This window comes from Hetaerina americana, unplaced genomic scaffold (genome assembly GCF_022747635.1).
Source record: "Hetaerina americana unplaced genomic scaffold, ioHetAmer1.1.p SCAF_22, whole genome shotgun sequence".
In the NCBI taxonomy this organism is placed as follows: domain Eukaryota; kingdom Metazoa; phylum Arthropoda; class Insecta; order Odonata; family Calopterygidae; genus Hetaerina; species Hetaerina americana.
The window spans coordinates 5,163,502-5,185,842 of NW_027286786.1; the positions used below are offsets into that span (position 1 = coordinate 5,163,502).

The 22,341-nt window shown below is 45.6% G+C and overlaps 1 protein-coding gene across 1 annotated transcript in view; it reads right to left on the reverse strand.

Annotated features, from left to right (window-relative positions):
- The window catches only part of LOC139689334 (high-affinity choline transporter 1-like), a 47,196-nt gene extending 25,568 nt beyond the window's left edge, over positions 1-21,628 (reverse strand). Inside the window, exon 1 of the mRNA XM_071586417.1 lies at positions 21,530-21,628. The gene's annotated coding sequence lies outside the window, so the exon portion shown is untranslated. The remainder of the gene's footprint in view (positions 1-21,529) is intronic.
- Between the last annotated feature and the right edge of the window lie 713 nt (positions 21,629-22,341).

A 22,341-nucleotide genomic window follows, 5' to 3' on the forward strand; every position in this document is an offset into this window, starting at 1 on the left:
GCTTCCCGGGAGCAGATGCGGACTATGACCACAATTTAGTTATTATGAAATGTAGCGTCCGTTTCAAAAATATAAGGCAGGGGCGGCGGGTTAGAAAATGGAATGTAAAGCATTAAATGGATTGAAAAGGAAGGAGTACCAACAGGCTGTATAGGATATTATGGAGGAGGGTAAAGAGCTAAGTAATATCGAAGAAAAATGGGAAAGTATCAAGAAAGGGTTATCTAAAGCCGCAAAAGACACTATTGGAACCGTTAACGCTAAAAGGACTAGGAAACCATGGATCACGGATGAGATGATTACAAAGATGGATGAGCAACGAAAATGGAAGAATGTCAATGCAGAATTAGGCAAAATGAAGTACAAAGAATTAAACAATAAATTGAGGCGGGTAACGAATAAAGCAAAAGAAGCATGGTGGAAGACGCAGTGCGACGATATGGAAATTCTACAGAGGAAGGGTGAAATCGGTGCGCTATACAGCAAAGTTAAATCGTTATCGGGAAGTAAGAAAAGGAGATCTATGCTAACAGTTAGAGATAAGGCGGGTAAGATAATAGTTATCACAGGAAAGATCCAGGAGAGATGGAAGGAATATAAAGAAGAACTGTATAGTAAAGAACTTAGACCAACAAAATTAGACATAGAAAAGGAACATGACATAGAGGAAGATCGCTTAGGTCCAGGCATACTCGACGGTGAGATAGAAAGGGCATTAAGGGAGATGGAACTTAATAAGGCCGTGGGAGTGGATAACATTCCCGCGGAACTATTGAAATGTTTAGGAAAACGTGGTAGGAAGAGGCTACATGGGCTGATTCGTAATATCTATGAGGAAGGAATCTGGCCGGAAGACTTTGTGAGATCAGTTTTAGTTCCCATTCCGAATAAGGTAAAGGATACATCATGTGAGGACTACAGGACAATAAGTTTGATATCCCATGCAGCAAAAGTTGTTCTAAGGCTCATAAACAAAAGGATAGATATTAGGGCAAGTGATCACTTATGGGATGACCAGTTTGGGTTTAGGAAGGCGAGAGGTATGCGTGATGCCATTACAGTAATGAGATTATCCATCGAGAGGAATATAGAACTCAATCAGGAGGTATTTGCCTGTTTCGTAGATTTCAAAAAAGCGTTTGATAGAGTGAATTAGGAAAACCTTTGCGTATATTTAAGAAAATAGTAATAGATTGAACGGAAAGGAGGCTAATCCGCAACCTTTACATGTCTCAGACTGCTCAGGTGTGGGTGGGGAACGGGGAATCCGGATGGGCAGTGTTAGGGAGGGTTGTAAGGCAGGGTTGCCCATTATCACCGTTGCTGTCCAACCTGTATGCAGAGGAAATGATTAAAGAGGTATGGGAAGAACTGGAGGTAGGAATGAAAGTGGGCGGGGAATCGTAAAATCAGTTAGGTTTGCTGATGACCAAGCTTTAGTTTGTCAGTCAGCCAAGGGGTTGCAAGCATTGCTGAGTGAATTGGAAATTCAGTGCGACAGGTATGGGATGAGAATCAATATTAATAAAACAATGGCTATACGATTTTCTAGAAAGAAAAAGGCTAAGCTAAACATAAATATAGGAGGGCAAAAGTTAGAGCAGGTAGAACGGTTTACGTATCTCGGAAGTATTATGGACTAACACGGTCAAAGTAGTAGGGACGTAAGGGGAAGAATTGCGCTAGGCAAAGAGGCTTTTACAAGGAGGAGGGAGTTGATGAGAGGGACGTTGAGTTAGGATATTAAGAAAAGACTCGTAAAAACTTTGATATGGAGCGTAGCTATGTACGGCGCGGAAACGTGGTCATTGAAGCAGGAGGACAGACGTAGACTGGTGGCTTTTGAAATGTGGGTGTGGAGAAGAATGGAGAAGGTGAAATGGACAGAGAAGAAAACAAATGAGGAAGTACTTGGTATGGTGGGCGAAGAGAGGGGTTTGTTGGGAGAAATCCTATGGAGGCAGGAAAAGTGGATGAAGGGGGTGTTGACCAGCAGTGGGATGTTGAAGACTGTGATAGAGGGGAGAATGTTGGGCAAACGAGGAAAGGGAAGGAACAGGATAGGGATGTTGGACGGGATGAAGGGAGGAAGAAAGTACTCAGAGATGAAGAGGGACCTGATATAGAGTAGGATGCTGGATTTCGTGCTTTGCTAGGAGTCACAAAATGTTTTATTTAGTAGCTGTGTCCATCCAAAAACCTACCTTAACCGGTAGATTACCTAATAATAATATATACATGGATATGTTTATATACTATATATATATATATATATATATATATATATATATATATATATATATATATATATATATAGAGAGAGAGAGAGAGAGAGAGAGAGAGAGAGAGTGAGAGAGAGAGATGGAAGGCAAATATATATATATATATATATATGTATATATATATATATATATATATATTTGCCTTCCATTATTATATATAAATTAAAGGTATAGGTACATATAGTTAACTTCATGAGTATATGACCATTTCTTCGTGGCCAAGTATCCTAATTTAGTCAGGAGACATGTCACCTATTGGCTTTGAATGTGAAGTTAGGTTAATGACAACAAACAGTGCTTTGGTGCTGATGTCTTCTGGCTGGCAAGCCTTTACCTCCCCCCCTTGATGGTTACCGGCTGACCTAAATAACGTTTTTGGAGCCTGCTATGTTCCCAAATTTAGTCTTTATATCAACCGATCCATTTCCAGGTAATTGATAACCTTCATTTTCATATTAATAATTCTGATTCTATGCATATTATACAGATACTGCACTGTGCTAAGCAGTGATTGTAAACATTTCGCTGGTTGTGTAATTAAATGCTTGATCATTCACAAATCTAGTTGATTTGATGGGTCCTCCATCTGCTTTCACTCCTGCCTCCAGTCCTTCCCATGCATCCCCCGACATTTCTCTATTATATATGAGTATTGAAATGAACGGGTGTTAATGGACATCCTTGTCTTACTCCCACATCTCACACTGCCTAATCCTACTCTCCATTTGTAATCCACATTATGTACAGATTAGTACATGTACAAGTTCCGTATAAGTCATATGTTTCTCCTGCCTGCTTTTACCATATGCAAAATGCTCATCAACTGTGCCCAATTTATTACCCTACCCAATGCCTTATCTTATTCCACAGAATGTACAAATATTATTTATTTATTATTTATTTATTTACACAATTACGTTGCAATTAGGCAAATTTCCTGGTGGCAACGGTCAGGTTAGGTCAAAGATAACTACTAACACCGAAAATTACATACGAACACATAAAAACAGATAAGAGACAAAATATTCTTACATACAATGACACTTCCACATCACATACAAACAATAAATTCATAACTACAATGAAGTTTATTACCCAGTGGCTGCCTTACATTTCAACTTAAAACTTCTAAAATTGGATGGAAAGGGCTCAAACAAACCTCCAGGCAGCTGGTTCCAATCAATAATAGTTCTATTTAAAAAAGAGTATTTTTTCTTATTTGTTTTTTGAGTCCTTATTTTTATTTTGAGGCTATGGTCATTTTTTCCCTGAAAGTTAGGCTTTTCTATCCCTTGCCATAAATCTTCCCAAGCTTCGTCCTTTTTAACAATTCTATACATCGCAATACAACCTGGTTGCACTCAAATGTTCCTTCTAACCGGTGACATTATTATTCCTAAGGCTTGCCATGCACCCATCTCCATTTTAAACCCAAAGCGATTTACTTCAAGTACTCTTTTGCTCTATTTCTGCTGCTTGGGTTAATAATCCTAAATACTACCTTTTCTAGTAGTAGTACTAGTTATCAGAGGAGGGGAATCAAAGCTGGGGTCATTTGCGCCATTAATATATGAGTAGGAAATGAGAGAGTGACAAGAAACCCCACATTGGCATTAGCCTACTCTCAACAAAAGATGCCAAGGGGTCACACAGTCTAACGTCCCATCTGATGGAGGGAAATCAAACTTATAGTTGTGTAGTTTGTATAAACTTTTACTTTTTATTATTTTTAAGATGTGTCAATGCCAATTTATCTAAGTATTTCAACAAAATTTCCACCAATAAATGATAAAAATGAACTGATAACTCCTCAAAACCGATTTTCCTAAATTATTGAGCAGTTCTGTAGGAACTTAATCTATTTTTATTCTATCGCCCTGCATTATTAGATATAGCATCTTTTAATGTATTATTTCTCGCTCCTTAATATTTATTTGGCTAAATTATCCTTAATGACATTTACATCATACAATACAATTTACATCTACACAATACCCCGCAAGCCGCCGCAAGGGCGTGTGGCGTGGGGTGTTTGGTCACCCCCCGTAAAATGTGTATAGTGTACATCATTATACTATTGGGAATGATAATTGAGGCGGTTTCCCGTTGCCTGCTTAAAATAGTGTTTTTAAAGTGACACCATCACTCAATGGCCTCCGCACTGGGGTCAGACGCCTTTGCAGCCGCTTCACTGAGGAACAGACACTCCGCGGACTACCTTTCATCTCTAGCTCCAAAACTTAGAAACGTAGAAAAAAACACGCTCACTTAAGACTTAATGCATCGGTGATCCCAGCCACGTTCAAATATAAATATATATATATATATATATATATATATATATATATATATATATATATATATATATATATATATATATATAACACAAATAGAAAAGAATAGACACATTTAAAAGAACACTCACACGGTAAATTGTTCGAGCTTTCGGCCCTCTCAGAGGCCTTCTTCAAGAGAGACTGAAAATATGCTATTGCAGGGAAGAGGGGAAAGAACTATGGGCGTGGAGGGGAGGTGTGGAGGGAATGCTGGGAGGGAAATTAAATATGGCGGTTTAGGGTGGGAATTTTAAAGGAACGGAAGGATAGTATGTAGGCGGATTCACGAGTTCTCACCTCTATGTTGGTGGCTGAATAAGGTAGGGATTCTAGGATGCTTAGAGCAAAACACTGGTCGAATGAAAGGTTGTGGGAATTGGCGTGTGAAGGGATAGGAAGAGAAGAGAGTGAGGCAGAATTGCAGGAGTACCGGTGATTATTCATTCGGATGGATAAGGGGGTAATGCATTCACCTATGTAAAAGGAAGTGCAATGTTTGCATGATAAAAGATAAATAATATTTTTTGAGAGGCAATTAGCGTGGGAACGAGGTGAGGGGGCAATGAGGGGATGTAGGGAGAGGGGAGTAGGCATAATAAGAGGACAGGTTTTACATCGGGGGCGGTTGCAAGTTGGGGAAATATTGGGAAATTTGTCACGGGGGGGCGCCAAAGGGTTGGTGGATCTCAGAAGGTTTTTGAGATTGGCGGGTCGTCTGTATGCGATAGATGGGCATTGGGGTAGTAAGGATGAGGTCGCGTCATTGTCATGTAAAATTGGAAACAGTTCTTTAAGGAGGGTTTTCAGTCTGTGTGATCCGGGGAAAGAGGTGGTGCAAAGGTTGAAACCTGCATCAGATGTGGGCTTGTTATTGTGTGGTGTGTTTGGTCGGGTGGAACGGTGGATTTTATTTCGTAGTAACTTTTCTGGGTAACCGCGTTTGAGGAGTGCAAGGTGTAGATTGGCAAGGTATTTGTTGAGAGTGGCTGTGGTGTTGCAAATTCGGTGTCCGCGGATAGAGAGAGAGTTAGGAATCGAGCGTTTCGTGTGTTGAGGATGACAGCTTGTGTGGTGTAGGTATTGCTGATGGTTAGTGGCTTTGATGTGTACTGAAGTAGTGAATTTGTTGTTTTGAAGTGAGATGTCTGTGTCAAGAAAGGTGATGGTGGAGTCTGAAATGAAAGAGGTGAATTTAACAGTGAAAGATGAATTTAAGGCGGATAAGAAATTGTTGAGAGAATCAGAGCCATGTGTCCAGAGAATAAAAATATCGTCTATGTAGCGGACCCAGAAAAGAGGTTGAAGGGGTTGCTGTGACAGGAAAGTCTCTTCGAGATGGCCCATGAAGAGATTGGCGTATGAAGGTGCCATCCTCGTTCTCATCGCTGTGCCTTTTGTCTGTAGGTAAAAACATTTTTGGAAAGTGAATGCATTTTTAGTTAGGACGAAAGTGGCAAGATTGAGGAGAAATTCCGTTGAGGGGCGCTGGGGTAGGGGGCGTAGAGAGAGATAATGTCGGAGGGAGGATAAACCTTCTGCATGGGGAATAGAAGTGTGTGAGGTAACGTCGATGGTGGCCATAAGTAGCTTGGGTGTGGAGGGAATAGAGACGGAATTTAGACGGTCGAGGAAGTGGTACGTGTCTTTCGTGAAGGAGGGCAAGGAGAGTACAAGTGGTTGTAGGTGGTGGTCAAGGAATGCGGAGATTCTTTCGGTGGGAGAATTGTAACTGGAAACTATAGGACGACAGGGGATGTTGGGTTTGTGTATCAACCTCTTTTCTATTTGTGTTATATTGTGTCAGCCCATTATTGTGCCGCTCGTGTGAGTTTTTCCGTACAATCGTTATATATATATATATATATATATATATATATATATATATATATATATATATATATATATATATATATACAGGGTTCGTCCGGAAAATAAGTGTACTGAGCTCAGGAAAAAAAATTTATTACACTTTTACATATCTTAAGCTAATATTCCTCAAAATAGGACCCTTGTGAGTCGATACACTTGTTCCAGCGGCTCCCGCGAAGGCATCATCGGGAACCTCTCGAATACACGTCGTCACGGCCTCTTTGACGGCGTCCAAAGTCCCGTAACGCGTTCCTTTCAAACTCCTCTTTATCTTCGGGAACAGAAAGAAGTCCGGTGGTGCCAAGTAGGGCGGGCTGTAGGGCGGGTGCGGCAGCGTTGCCACGCCGTGCTTGGCCAAGAAGTCCGACACGACAAGCGCGGTGTGAGACGGCGCATTGTCGTGATGCAGCCGCCAGATGTTTTTGATCGCTGGCCGGACGCGGGCGACTCGTTTTCGAAGCCTGTCGAGCACTTGGACGTAAAATGCAGCATTTACAGTTTGTCGTTGAGGTACAAATTCGTAGTGGACGACTCCCCTTTTGTCAAAAAAAGACAATGAGCATCGCCTTGATCCGAGATTTGCTCATGCGAGCTTTCTTTAGACGGGGTGATGATGGGGTGTGCCACTCCGCACTTTGTCTCTTCGACTCCGGGTCGTACTCAAAGATCCACGTCTCGTCACCCGAAACAACGTTCTCTAAAAAATGTGGATAATTTTTGCAGCGATCCGCAAGTTGTGTCGCGATTTCCAAACGATTGAGTCTTTGATCATCACTGAGCACTTTCGGCACCAACTTTGCACAAATTTTTCGCTTTTGTAATTGCTCCCTAATAATCTCGTGCACTATTGTTTTTGGCACATTACACTGCTCTGCTATCATCCGAAAACTAAGACGACGATCAGAGTTCAGTACATCGCGAACTTTTCGCACATTTTCGTCGGTGAGTGTCGTTGATGGGCGTCCAGGCCGTGGTTCGTCGTCGACCTCTTCTCTGCCCTCCACGAACATCTTGTGCCACCGAAAGATCATGTTTCTGGACATGGCTGACTCCCCGTAAGCCTGGTTAATCATACCGACAGTTTCGGTAGACGATTTCCCAAGCTTTACCGCAAATTTGATGGAATAACGCTGCTCCAAAAACTTCGGCATCGCGTTCCGTGACGTGGGTCGAGCGTGGAGGTTCGCGTTAACAGAGCTCCTCACTACACCGCAGCTCAGAGCCGACTGCCTTTTTCAGCGTCGCTTGCCAACATACCCCCCTCCAATCGCAGCCCGTCAGAGCGGTGCTGGGCGCGCCTGGAGCGGCGGGAAAAAATCAGTACACTTATTTTCCGGACGAACCCTGTGTGTGTATATATATATATATATATATATATATATATATATATATATATATATATATATATATATACATTCAAACACGAAATCCCGCCAAACGGCGAATAAATACTCATATATACAGAAACAGATATAAGGAAAAGGGATAGGAACACATATAAAGGACGAACACAATAAAGGTGGGGAAGGCGGAATCGAACGGATCACAAGAGTAAAAATATTTCCTCAACCGGGACTCGAACACCGGATCTTTCCACTTGCCGGGCGGATGCTCTTAACCACTTGAGCTATCGAGGATAGTCAATTTACCCTGAGATCCGTGGGTCTAATATGTCGCCAAGCGCCCCGATTCTTTCAGCCAAGAGATGGCGTCAGGGGGCTGTTTCACCCACCAAAGGAGAAATAGACAATACACAAGGAAAGGAAAGGACAGTGGGTTAGAATTCATACAACATCATACAGGAAAGGAACAGTGCGTTTCGTGGCACGCATAGCCAGAAGAAAGAGATGAGCCACATTGGCCAAATACACATTCAAACACGAAATCCCGCCAAACGGCGAATAAATACTCATATATACAGAAACAGATATAAGGAAAAGGGATAGGAACACATATAAAGGACGAACACAATAAAGGTGGGGAAGGCGGAATCGAACGGATCACAAGAGTAAAAATATCGGTGTTCGAGTCCCGGTTGAGGAAATATTTTTACTCTTGTGATCCGTTCGATTCCGCCTTCCCCACCTTTATTGTGTTCGTCCTTTATATGTGTTCCTATCCCTTTTCCTTATATCTGTTTCTGTATATATGAGTATTTATTCGCCGTTTGGCGGGATTTCGTGTTTGAATGTGTATTTGGCCAATGTGGCTCATCTCTTTCTTCTGGCTATGCGTGCCACGAAACGCACTGTTCCTTTCCTGTATGATGTTGTATGAATTCTAACCCACTGTCCTTTCCTTTCCTTGTGTATTGTCTATTTCTCCTTTGGTGGGTGAAACAGCCCCCTGACGCCATCTCTTGGCTGAAAGAATCGGGGCGCTTGGCGACATATTAGACCCACGGATCTCAGGGTAAATTGACTATCCTCGATAGCTCAAGTGGTTAAGAGCATCCGCCCGGCAAGTGGAAAGATCCGGTGTTCGAGTCCCGGTTGAGGAAATATTTTTACTCTTGTGATCCGTTCGATTCCGCCTTCCCCACCTTTATTGTGTTCGTCCTTTATATGTGTTCCTATCCCTTTTCCTTATATCTGTTTCTGTATATATGAGTATTTATTCGCCGTTTGGCGGGATTTCGTGTTTGAATGTGTATTTGGCCAATGTGGCTCATCTCTTTCTTCTGGCTATGCGTGCCACGAAACGCACTGTTCCTTTCCTGTATGATGTTGTATGAATTCTAACCCACTGTCCTTTCCTTTCCTTGTGTATTGTCTATTTCTCCTTTGGTGGGTGAAACAGCCCCCTGACGCCATCTCTTGGCTGAAAGAATCGGGGCGCTTGGCGACATATTAGACCCACGGATCTCAGGGTAAATTGACTATCCTCGATAGCTCAAGTGGTTAAGAGCATCCGCCCGGCAAGTGGAAAGATCCGGTGTTCGAGTCCCGGTTGAGGAAATATTTTTACTCTTGTGATCCGTTCGATTCCGCCTTCCCCACCTTTATTGTGTTCGTCCTTTATATGTGTTCCTATCCCTTTTCCTTATATCTGTTTCTGTATATATGAGTATTTATTCGCCGTTTGGCGGGATTTCGTGTTTGAATGTGTATTTGGCCAATGTGGCTCATCTCTTTCTTCTGGCTATGCGTGCCACGAAACGCACTGTTCCTTTCCTGTATGATGTTGTATGAATTCTAACCCACTGTCCTTTCCTTTCCTTGTGTATTGTCTATTTCTCCTTTGGTGGGTGAAACAGCCCCCTGACGCCATCTCTTGGCTGAAAGAATCGGGGCGCTTGGCGACATATTAGACCCACGGATCTCAGGGTAAATTGACTATCCTCGATAGCTCAAGTGGTTAAGAGCATCCGCCCGGCAAGTGGAAAGATCCGGTGTTCGAGTCCCGGTTGAGGAAATATTTTTACTCTTGTGATCCGTTCGATTCCGCCTTCCCCACCTTTATTGTGTTCGTCCTTTATATGTGTTCCTATCCCTTTTCCTTATATCTGTTTCTGTATATATATATATATATATATATATATATATATATATAAACTTTTGCGTGGCTGCGACCACCGATGCATTAAGTCTTAAGGGAGCGTGTTCTTTTCTTCCTTGTGTTTTTAAACTGACCTTGATTAAATACTCAGTCATTTATGAAAACTTATAAGGAAGAAAAAGATGAAATACGCTCACTTAAGACCAAATGCATCGCCGCCACGTTCATCAGATCTTAAGGAGTAAGTGGCGGGAAGGTTAGGAGCAGAGGGGATATTAGGATGAAGAGCGGGGCGTGCGTTATAGGTGATTATTTGTCGAGGGAACAGGAAGGGAAGGTGTTAGAAAATGTGAAAGGGCTTAGTCGGCCGAAGTTGGCAGGATTCACATAGCCAAATGTAATCTGATAACAGGGTCATTTATTGGATTAATATGGAAGACTCTTCATTTTCGGGATGTCGCCGCGTAGGTTGTTTTTCTAACAACATTTTCACCCGTGTTTCAACGAGCGTCTTCAGGTCGAAGTGCCGGGACGTTTTATAGGTTTTTTTATTTCCGTATTAGGGACGTTTAGTTTTATAGGTTTTTATTTCCGTATTAGAACAGTATACAAGAGATATATGAAATATATGGAAACATAACAAAAACGATACGGAAACCCCGTTTTCAGTTTCAGTTTTGAATGGTTTATTTGCCAGAAGACGATACAATAGAAATATATATACAAGTACAAATATGGATATAAATGGCAAATACCCGTTATAGGCCGAAGCCTCTTCGGGTCAGAGAAGGTAACTTTTTAATACGGCCTTAAGGGCCTTACGGCCTAATACGGGTTAAAGGAGCTGATCCTAAAACGGGGTTTCCGTATTGTTGTTGTTATGTTTTCACTATATATTTTATATTTACTCTTATAACGCTGATTCTTTACGGAAATAAAACCTTTTAAACGTAAACGTAACGTCCCGGCACTTCGACCTGAAGACACTCGTTGAAACACGGGCGAAACTGTTGTCAGAAAAACAAACTACGCGGTGACATCCCGAGAATGGGGAGTCTTTCATCGGAACGCCGCGAAGATCTACGACCCCATCCATATTGGATTAATATGGCTGAAAACGGAAGGGGTGAATAATTCGTAGTTTAACTATAATCACAGCTGGGAGGGAGGCGGATGGGTCACGGGATGCCATTTGCTTGTTGATTCTAATAATATTGAGAAGCATATTAGCGCAATGACCAATATGGAAAGCTGGGCAAAGGGTGCGTTGGAGGCGGTATCTGGCATTTGTAGGAATGCGGGAAGACCCCGGGAGGGACGGGAGATACTTGGGCAGATGCTGTTGCGGATGGGAATTTGTGGCGAAGACGGAGCGAGATGGGCATGATTACGCGGAGCCGGAGGGGTTTAGGGAATTGGAGTGGATTTAGAAAGAAGCCGGGTGGATGTGAGAATATTGGAAAGCGTTTAAATGTAACAGAGGAGTGTTTGTGAAGTTGGTTGGCTGTGAGGAGGGGATAAATATGTCTAAGAATAGAATGTGGGGACTGCGGGCCGGAGAAGTAGGTTTTGTAGTGAGTATACTGCCATAGGAATGACGCATCCCCTGATGGGAATGGCGGCACTTTTCCCCTTATTCCTTACCATTCGGGTTCGCGGTTCTCCTCCCGCGCGGAAGGCCTTCCCCACCCAACCGGTCGCTTGCTCTCTTCTCCGCGTCTCCTCTTTACGTGACGCCCTTGCGACATCAAACTACGGCCTCTCTCCTTTAAGCTGATTTTTTCATCCCACTGATTGATATTGGTATCCCAAGTCCTTCTGGGAGAGCTCCGCCCCACGAGTCCGTCACCGCGTATCCCGAGAAGTCTCGCCACGCCGCCGACAGATTTCCAACCGAGTTCGTCGTCTTCTCTCTTCCCTTCAGCGGTTTAGGTGGCGGCGGGCGGGAGGGAATCCATTGTCTCCATCTCGCTCCAAAACAGAGACGGCTATCTATCTCTCCCTTTCTCTCATGTCTCCGTTTTTCTACGTGTGTACACAACTTAAACCTAATGTTGAATTTCTCCATTACTTGTGAGTTTTGTACGTTTCATACCTACGCGTACCTTCTTACCACCTCTCACTTCGCGGTCCAGATTATGCCTAGTTGCCCTCACGCACTTGCTAAAAGTGATGGTCGAAGCAGGGATAACTACGAATCCTCTCCTCTTCTCTCAGCCGTCTCCACCTCTACTCCGCATCCGCGTCGCGTGCGTCGGCCCTTCCACACGTTCCTGGCGATGGGCGTGGGACTCCTCCCCCCCACTCTTTCCCCTCTCCCCCTCCGCTACCTAGCCCTCGGCCATTCGCCTGACCTTCGCCCTTGTTCCCCTAAACAGGTCATCTCCTCTTTCCATTTTTCCCTTGGCACATGACGTAATGGGAATATTATCCACTTCGACATGTTTAGTCTCGCGAAAGGGTCAATATTAGGAAAAAAGATAATTATTCAATTCAATCTTACCCTGTTTTTTTGCTTCTTTTTACTTTTCATCTCAATTCGTTTGTTTAATTAGAAAAACTCTGGGTAAAGCAGCGCCCCCTCTCTTCTCCTGCCTCCGGAAGCTATCCCTCCACGAAGAAATCTTTCTTCGAAATTTGAGGATTCCCGATTGCTCGAAAGGACGAAATTCGTCTCTGTTTGAGATCCTTGTGACGTAATTAGAGGCTGCTGCCGTCAGTGCGAGGCAGCGGCGGAGATAACTCCGAAGGCACAACTTCAGCGTGGCTTTACTGCTCCCCTTTAGGGAAATGAAACTTTTCGTAGGCTTCTTAAACGATTCATTTTTTCTTTGAGAAATGAACGAATTTTCAGGCAAGATATTTTCGGAGAAGTAAGTACAACTATAGTATTTCTCGACAGCTATAGCTTGAAAGTAAATTATGAAGTAATTTAATTACCATTTATTTATCGGGCTTAAACTCTTCACTAAGTAAAAAATATGTTCCATTTGACTCAACCGAGATAAATTTTACAGCTAACCACCCAGAAGTTGTGCTTCGACGCCCATCGCTTCATTCGAGGCCAGAAATCCCTCTATGGTTACACCTGAGGTTAGAAATGGAACGTGTATGAAATTGATATTTTCACGCGTATATTCATATTTGAATCTTTGGAATTTCTCATTGTATTATGACATTTAAGCCAATATTTTTGCCGCATGTAGGTATGAGCATTCGAAAAGTTATTTTTGAGCACGTATGGATGTTTTCCCGTCTCGTATTCTGCATGCGATGGAGCTGCCGCCTTTAACCCGCCCCTCCCCTCCCTCCACCCCTCACCCCTTCCCCTTACCCGCCGACCACCCTTCAAGGGGCGTGCTCTCTCCCTCCAAGCTTTTCATTTACCGCCAAGGGCGGCGCTCGAACCAAATAATCGAACTTGGGCCGCACGCTATTTGCCCCGCGTCATTAAATGTTTACAAGCGGTGACGGCGTCCCTGTCAGCAGCGCCCCCTCTCTTCTCCTGCCTCCGAGAGTTATCCCCCAACGAAGAAATCTCTCTTCGACATTTGAGGAATCCCGAAAATCCCTTCCCTAGTTTGGAGGTTGAGTGGGCCAAGGCGATGGGTCCGCCCTCCGGTGGTCCTCTTGGAAGTACATTTAAATAAGCGTGGTAATTTGTAACCAAAGTTTAATTTGGCACACCCTGAATGAGGCATTGGACTTGTGAGGCATCTTTTGGCCCTACCGGGAATTACCCAAAAGATCTACATATATCTATATTGCCATACTATATTACGGGGGGGTCAAACGAAAACCTCTTAAGTGCGCTAACATTTCGAAACAATCGCCCTTTCCGCCAGTTAGCCCTCGGCTGTGATAGAGATGGTGTGAATAAGGTGTCACGGATGCCGGGACGCAAGACTACGGCGCAACAATTGCGTTAACACGGCGGCCGCACTTTCAACGTGCACCTCGGAGCGATAGCGTCCCCTCGATCGTCTACTGAGTACTTTAGGGATGCATAATTAATCGAAATACATCGAAGAATGAGCATTCAGTATGACGACACACATGTGTCACGCCAGAAGTAACGGGCATTCTGGGAAGTTGTTAAGCGACGCGATTTTCGCGATGGACACCACTCGAGCAGTGAAATGCCACAGAGAGTGGTAACGACAGAGGCGGCGGTTAAAGCCGTGCTTTGTTTAGAGGTGACCTTTGGAAGTGCTGGCGTATTTCTGTCGCACTCCATAAGGATACGACATTGGTATGATTTTTTTTACATAGTAACCGGCAAGCCACCACTAGGGTGTGTGGCAGGGGTTGATTTCACACCAGACTACCCTCGACTCAAAACACCTTTCCCTCCTAGCGCGGTAGGGCAAAAGTTGTTTTCTTCTGTTCCCTTATCGTCCGTTGGAAAAATGGCATCTTAAATCCATCTGCTCATCTCTTAATCTCTCTAATTGTAAATAAATAATAAAATCTGTGGAAAAGTACGAGTCTTTCTTTTTAGTATGGACTCTCTAATTGTATTGACATGATCCCTCCTACCTTAGCACGATGGGGGTAATGATACATTTTCAACGTCACTGCTAAAAAGACGTCCTTCCAATTTGTGCAAGAGATATAATCTGTAGTTTAACCTCTGCTTCATTAAGTGATTCCCAGCCTGGCTGCTATAATAATTTAGATAGGCTCCTAAGTTTATCATAATTACATTTTACAAATCTAGCTCGTTTACGCTGCACGAGATCCAATTCGTGAGGATCCCAATGCTTGCACCATATTCTAAATGAGGTCTAGCCAGCGAAAGATAACATTTCTCTTTGACCTTTTGATCTCATTTACCCAGTACTCTTCCAATAAATCCTAATTATTTGTTAGATTGTGCACATATTCCCCGTATGTCTTTCACCCAGGAGAGACATGAGTGGGGGTAACGCCTTGGTATTTGATTGAGTCTACTTCATATATCATTTCCGTGTTCCCGATGCTCATCCGTCTGAGTACTCGCTGACGAGAGCGCGCCGAATTTTGCCGCTCGATGCAGATCCATTCAATGGTTTCCAACTATTTAAACGTAGGTTTGTGATGGCCCCGAACGACTATTATCTTCCAGTATCGCAATAAAACATTTATTCGCCCTTCGTTATTTCTTTCTTCATTTGTTCCGTCGCGTCAGCCTCCTCCCTTCTGTCTAGATGGCCTCTCCTTCCTCCAGCAGATCATCCAACATTCTTCCTTCTTTCTTTCGCGGCCTTCAGCAGCCTCTGCTACGGTTCAATTGTTCAGCTCTTCCACTTTCTCTGTCTTTTTTAATTTCACGCTGCAACCTCCTCTATTTGCCCACTGCATTTAAAGCCCCGGCGTTTGTACTCTTCTCTTCGACCAATTCATTTTTTCCATTCTCAGGCACCCACTTCTCAAAAGCATTCAAAATATATATATGGTTTGTATAAAAAGCATCGGGAAAATTTTCGGAAAAATAGAATTATTTCAGATGTTGCGGCAATGCCTCTGAAAATGCTTCAATCAGTACATCCCTTGAATACACAGTTGCTGGAGCGGCTTTTCCAGCACTCGAAGGCTCCCTGGCAGGCGGAAGGTCCTCAAGGGTGCAATGCGTGCAAGCTTCTTTGACGGCACTTGGGGTCGGTCCCACGGTGGTGTCTGTTTTCAGGGAGGATTTCACTTTTATAGGGAATAGTCTGCCGGTGCCAAGTCGGGACTGCAATGGGGTTGGGGAATTGTCGCGATGTCGTTTAGTAGTATTTCAGTGTACTTTCAAATGAAGTCTGTTGAAAAGTACATTTTTAAGGTGGATACGTCTTCAATAGTTTCTCCCGAGTGTTTGCTTCTCTTCCTCTCTCATGCGCGGACGCACCGTCCAAAGTGTGTGATCATTTACCTATAGGCATGCATGCATGTAAACGCGACGCACGTAATTATTTTTAAAATTAAATTTTACATCTAATACCTTTTTTTAGAGTCGAACAAGTGGCTAATATCGATATCGGTTTGTTGAAGGATGTTTTCCCTTGGATCTTTTTTGGGCGCATTTTCGCGAAATCTTAAAATACAGATTCGCATCAATTTATCGCGAGACGAATGCATAAAATATCCGCCATAATATCTGACTTACGAAACAGTTTATGGGAACTGTTTGAAGAACCAATCTCTTCTTTTTTCATAGGCAATCAACGTCTGCAGAAAGGTAATTAAATAGGCAGCGGTAACTGATTGTTACTTCTTCTCGGCGAATAACGCCCGCGAAACGTCTTGCGCTATATGCAATTCGGTCCGTCACAAATTTCCAAAGCTTAAGCACGTTGTCTGAACATTTTTTAATGTACAGATAAAATATTTTTTTTCGATCTTTCATCATCTCTGAATGTGCAATGACATTGACTCCAGTGGTTGCACTATTTCATTGTGCTCGTTTTAATTTAGATGGTTCATCATTTTTTTCTGTTTATTATTTCTGACTTGATTTTTCTGTAAGACTGATCTGGACTCTCTTCCGAAGTGTTTGTGTGCCTAATGAAAGGCTCCGCGGTAAAATTAACTTTTGTTGACCATTAACGGAATACGGAGATCAATGACGTCAGTGCCACATCTGTCGTTTCTCATTCACTTCTTTATAAAATTTTATCGCTGCTTTCATTATGATTCTGCCTGGCTAGGGTATGTTTTCGACGAACCCTGGCCCCACACCCTGCTCTTCTCCTAAGTCCTGACGCGACTGTAAATACCCATGAATCTACAGCAAAATTTAAAAATATTCATTCTCTCATTTCATTTACTAGTAGGTTTGTTAAGATTAAATTCACATCCTGAAGGTATACTTCATCGCTGCAGCTTTTGGAATTCACTCCGCATCACCATTTTAATAATCCCGTAAAAGCTCCCAACTTTTACAACTGCATGCCATCCTCAGCCATAATATGGCGGCCCTTCGCAGTCTTCGCCTGAAGGCCTGTAAAATAGAGGCCTCGTCCTACCCCCCCCCCCTCCCCACGGCAATCGGACCGGTGACCACATGGCCGTTGACGCCACGAACGGGGTTTCCAACAGAATGTGTCACGGTGGCTTCCCCGGTGACGCGGGAGGACCGCGTGGAGGACCGCGTTTAATATTAGACGCTTATCCTGGACTATGTCCTGGTGAGGGAAAGGAGGGGAAGGGGGGCAAGGGGGGGAAGGGGGATGGAGGGCTGCCGGCGACTTGGCACCTGCCGCAACCCTCGAGTTTCCCTTCCCTCGCAGAAGGAGCCACACTTTGACTTTCCAATCTTCCACCTTTCGCATTCCATCTGGGCGTCACGTTCAAAAGCGGGATGGCGCCACCGGAGTGTGGCACCCAGGCGCCATCTTTCCCGAAGAGACCCCACGCTCGAATCTTCATAGCACTCAATGAATGTCCCATCTGAAGACATTCTCTTCGTGAACTTCTAATCTGTTCCTTCGTTTCCGTTCCGCCTGCATTTGATGCAGATCATTCGATTGTTTCCTTCCCATCCGTCAACAAATGGTGCCCGAAAGGCAGCACACGTCTTCGTCGAAGCATTCGTGCAACCACCGAGGAAGCGCTTCCCCACTGGCCTTCGCGTGGACACTCATTCGCCACTCCCCTCGTCCATCGCCCGTTCTCTTCTCTCTTGTGCCTTCCGACATTTCCGTCTCCTCGTATCTCGGTCCAACGGGGAGTCGATGCTTGTCAAAAACTTGCAAGTGCATTTGATTGAATAATTACTGTGGAAAGGCCAAGAGTGCGAGTGGATTCGCAAAACTGAACCCGAGTGAAAGTGAGACAAGGATACGTTTTCAGAAATGTGAGTGGAAGGCGAGGGCGTTTTGGCCACATGTAAATACGACAGGGACCATTCTAATTTCATTGATTCGGACTAAGCATCCAGGTAGAAGAAGCGGATGAACTGGGTGAGAGTCAGGAACGGAAAGCCTAAGGAAAGTAATTCGCCCCAGCTGAGTCCAGGCTCCCGAGTTGTGCATCCGCGCTGGGCCGAGAGCACAGCCGCCACTCGCACTCCCGCGGTCGGAAGTAAACGGCAAGGGATCGGCGGCCAGCAGACGAGCGCCTCCCCGGAGACAAAATGCTTGGGCGAACCCGTGGGAGAGGAGGACCATAACCGCCTATCCCGTGGATCTCACGCCTTGAAATGATTATCCAATCAATTTATTGTTCGTAACAATCATTTAAACCAGTCTTAACGGTTAGATGAATCAGGTAGAGAGAAAGAGTGCTCTCACCGGAATGAAACGTGCTCACGCGAGATCTTTCCCGGGGGAGGCGTGCTTTGGTTACGCCCATCGCCCCTGTGCACCCGGGGCTGGCGCTGGGGTGGAGGGGACACGGCTCCAGTCCCTGTCTCCTCCCCGAGCGTGAGAGACCCCGGGAGTGCGGGGGGGGGGACTGTCCCCCCTTCCCCGGATCCCCTTCCTCTCCTTATACCCCATCCCCGCGATGGCGGATCAACAGGTCCGTAGACTCTCCGAATCCACAGGTGGGAGTGGGGGGTCTATAAGGGGGAGGGGGGGTGCGGTCCCTTGGCACCCGGGGCGGACACCCTTCCGGGCGGCGGCGTTATATGGCAACGCGCCGAAACTTCTCAATACTTTCAAAAGTGCTTAAAAATATCGGGTCGATAACTTAATGTTGTTGTAGAGATGTTAGAACGAGCGCGTCAGAACAAAGAATGCCTGCATCTGACTGTGATCCGGCCATTTCCCGCGTTGTGATGGCGACGGGAGCTGTGATCCAGTCGAGATGATTACGATGCCGCGTGCGCTTTGCGTGAGCACCCAGCGACCCCAATGCCGGTATCGGCGTGATGAAAGGCAAGTGTGGCAACGGGGGTTAGTCTAGGAAAGAAGCTTTGGGTGCCAAATGCACGTTCCAGCGCTATTCTGCTTCCCCGCTATATTGCTTCTAGACATGAATTCCGCCACAGCTTCCTCTATGATTTCTCTTGACATGCTCTTGTGAAATATGGACAATCAGCTCAGCAGTGGCATTCCGGAATAGTAGAATGGTCTATGTTTCATTGGGTATGTCTGTTTTCGCCCCTTTCTCGGATTGTGCGTGATACCCTTTTTGGTTATTCTCGCGCCATTCACCCAGTTTAGACCTTTCAGTAGCACAGATGTCATCCGAAAGAATCGATTGCGATGAGGCCTCAGAGGTTCACCCAACGGGCATTGGGCGCATGGGGTCTCGCATCCCTTCCCGCCTTCTTCTCCCGTGCTCGGCCAACGGCGGTCCGTCGCGCACACTCCTGGAGGCTATGGAGCAGCCAGTGTGCCCAGGGCATGTCAAGAAGCAAGGCTGGTCATCTGCTCTCCCAGGTGACCTAATGTCAGTTTGCAAAGCACACTCAGATCCGAGGTAGGCAATTGCAGCTAGCGAGTATGACAGGAGAGATCCTCGCACCATATCTGCCCTCGACTAACTTGAAGCCTTTGAACTCTCTCCTTGGCTTTGACCTGTGCGAAATCCTCTTCCACCGCGATTCCCTGATATGATCTCCTTTGATCATCTGGGACAGGAAAGTTTACGATATCGCTAAATTTTGCACCTGCTAACTGATATCCCAAAAATGTTTGATTTCCTCGCTATTCCTTTAGAAACTCATCGTGTTGGAGTTTTTGTTTACCTGGGATGAAATGAAGGTTGACGTTGGTGCGGTGGACAAACAAGAGATGGAAGCCGTTGCCCAATCAATAATTTATTATTGATTATTTATACCACCATTGAAGAAACGTCTTTTCTGAAATGAATTAAAATTCGAATTATTCTTCGGCCGAGCAAATGCATTCGCCGAGGGGTATTTCTCGAAGCAGCTGGTGCTGTGGTGCTACGAGGCCGAGCGAGATAAGCGTTGCGGTCTGAGCTTGAGATTTTCCCCGCGCATCAATGATGATATTGACTGGATTTTGTTTTGCGAAATGAGAACGTTACGGTTCTTTCCTGCATCTCACCAATGCATTGCACACCCACTCATCACATAGCAAGTAGTCCATTTCATTATATTCGTCGCCAACGTACTCGTAATGACCAACTTAACAGCAATCGCCATCGTTACTCTTCAGTCCGAGGATTGGTTCGCTGCATCCCTCCGCTCTTCTCCAATCGGTGTCGACTCCCTCTTGCCCTCCGATTGCTCCTCCGATCTCACGTCCATCTTCATGTCTCCCATGTCCTTGCTCCGATCGGTCTTCCTCGCGGGATCTTCCCCTCAATATTTCCTTCTCTCATATTTCTAAATAATCCATTGTTCCTCAACGTGTGTCCTTTCCATCTAGTTCCTCCTTGACCTAGAAATATTCACCCCCTGCCACACACCCCAGCGGTGGCTTGCAAGGTACTAAAATAAATAAATACTCGCATCCATGTTGATTGTCCTTTCCTCTTCTGCTTTCTCCTTTCCTCACTTTGTCTGTCCATTCAGTATCAGTGTCCTTCAGCATCATCTTTCAAAGGCTTCTATTTTTAGCTGCTATTCCACTTTTCCACTGTTCCATTTTTCTATTCCGTAGAGTCCACTGCTCCATACGAACGTTTTGACGATCTGCTTCTTTTAAAAAAACCCTCAGGATTTTTAACACAGTAGTTGCCTCTTCTTCATGAACATGAGAATGATTTACTCGGTGCGAAGGAATGGCTTGATGAAATTTCACCTCCTGATGAGGCGTGGAAGCACACCCGACGGTTGGTATTCCTGCAGGGCGCCATCACGAATAAATTTCAAGAAATCATGAGATGAGTATGGCAGGGATTGATCTAATATGAGTTCTCAACATAGCATATTGCTGTATTCGGTTTAAAAGTTCATTTTGAGGCTGATTTAGGAGACTAGAGCATCATTTACAAATATGTGAGCTGCAAAGGAAGTAAGAATTCCTCCGCGGAGGCCGCGAATGAAGTTCAAAACGGTGGAGGTTGAAATTGTCTAAAATTAAGTCGGGCGCTGATCGCGTCACGGCCGCACGCGTCGTTGGAGGCTCGCGGGCGACGGACAAGTCAGCTCCCGTGCGTACGTGTGGGAACAGGGGAATTGGCTGCTCTCCCCCATGGACCAGCTGACTGCTGGGCGCCGTCCGAAAAGTAACCTCGAACCAAACGAATACTTCAATTGGTTCGTCGGCGGACCCCACGAGGTCGCCGACTGGCGTTGATGGCCGCTGCTGGGACCTGGTCAATGCTCGTTTTATTTAATACCCTTTCCCGTCATGATTTTCCCAGCATAATCTGATTAGGAATTAAGTGTTTTGATCCGCCGCTGTTATCGAAAGGAGACTTTGCATACTTGGTTAGGATGGGATACATTCAGTTTTGAGAAAAGATCGAACTGAATTTCAATTTGTGGAGAGTGCATTCGTTGAAACTTGGAAATGGAGCGCAGGTCGTGGTTCGGTAAAGCCGAAGTTGGAAGCGATCTGGACGGAGTGACGGAGGGAGCTGACGCTACGGAATGGTTCATTTTAGCGTGCGGTTGTATTTGGCGTGGGCGGGTGTTAGAGAGGCGGAACCTGAACCCACCTTGACCGGGAGGCGAGGACTGCTATTCCAAAAGAGCGCCCGAGGGGTGGTTGGGTGAAACGCGAAATGCCAATCCTCAGGCTGGCACTGGAGCCGCGACGTGGTGGCGCACCCCACCTCTCTCTCCCTGCTCCGGCCCGCTTTTTCTCTGGGCGGGCCGCCTCCAAGGGTGTGCCCCTCCGCGCCGTCGCTGGCACTCGTCTCCCTCGAAGCAGCCTCGGCCGACGACTGCCACCCGCCACGGGGAGTGGAGGGCCCCCCCCCCCCCCCGCACACACACACACACAACAGGGGGAAGGGGGGACAACGTGGACGTGTGTGTGTGTGATTTCGGGGGAAGGCGGCTCGGAGCGACGCTCTTTAAACTCGGGGGGAGTGCGTAGAGGCAGCGGGGGCGTGTCCTTTCTATTTTGCTCTCTCCGAGAGGGGGTGGAATGGGGGTCTCCACTCGGGCGGTCGCACGAGCTCCGGGAGGGGAAGGAGGTGAAAGGGGGGGGGTTGTGGGGGGGGCGAGAGTGGCCCAGGGGATGGGGGGGAGAGGGGGGCGTCCGCAGTCCGCGTGTTTACGTTCGATCGCTGGCGAGGTTGTTTTGGGCCACGTCGGCGGCGGCAAACGCTGGAAGTTCCGCAGCTCTGCGCTCGGGAGTCTTCCGCCCGTGGGGCGCCCTCGACACCCCAGCCCTGCGCCGGGACGAGTCTCGTGGGCGACGGGAACGGGGCCATTCCAACTGCAAGTGCCGTGTCGTCTGATCAACGGACAAACTTGACGTGAAGTGCCGCGGAGTCGTGGGTCGGATATGACAACATTTTCG